We start from the raw sequence: 655 nt of genomic DNA, 5'->3' as shown, positions 1-655 counted from the left end.
CAATAGAAACTATCATGGCGCGCCTTGCGCAGCAAGACGCAGCCCAGAAAGCGGCGACCGAACAAATCGCAGCGCTTGCAAAGATCTTAGACCCCCTCGCGGCGAACGTAGAAGCTTCGTCGGCACAGTACCGAAGACATCTGTTTAACACAGAAAGAGCGACTGGTGCAGCACCAACGCAGACCGCAAACCAAGATGTCGCCGACGGTGACGCGGCCCAAACCCCGGTCAGCCTTGATGTGCAGACGATAAACGAACTCGCCGCGCTGAAACGGTCGGTGCTGGATATAAGCTCCAAGATCCATCATGTCACTACGTCCGCCCCTCAGATTGAGCGAGTCCTAGCAGAATCTCTCCGGACACCATTCACCGAAAAGATAACGACGTTCCGTCTCCGAAAGATGGAAAAGCTCCGCCTTTCGACCTTCGACGGTGTCTCCGACCCTTCTGCCCACGTCACATCCTTCAATATCGCGATGCGACGCGCGAACCTCTCTGATGAGGAAAAAGACGCAGGCTTTTGTCAACTCTTCGTCGAAACCCTAGAAGGTATCGCTCTTAACTAGTTCACCGGTCTTCAGGAGAACTCCGTTGATAGTTTTCACGACCTCTCGACGGCTTTCCTCAAAAACTACATCATGTTCACTCAGATCGG

Source organism: Brassica oleracea, unplaced genomic scaffold (assembly GCF_000695525.1).
Source record: "Brassica oleracea var. oleracea cultivar TO1000 unplaced genomic scaffold, BOL UnpScaffold00679, whole genome shotgun sequence".
Classification (NCBI taxonomy): domain Eukaryota; kingdom Viridiplantae; phylum Streptophyta; class Magnoliopsida; order Brassicales; family Brassicaceae; genus Brassica; species Brassica oleracea.
The sequence above is the reverse complement of the archived record's forward strand: the minus strand, read 5'-3'. Positions refer to the sequence as shown.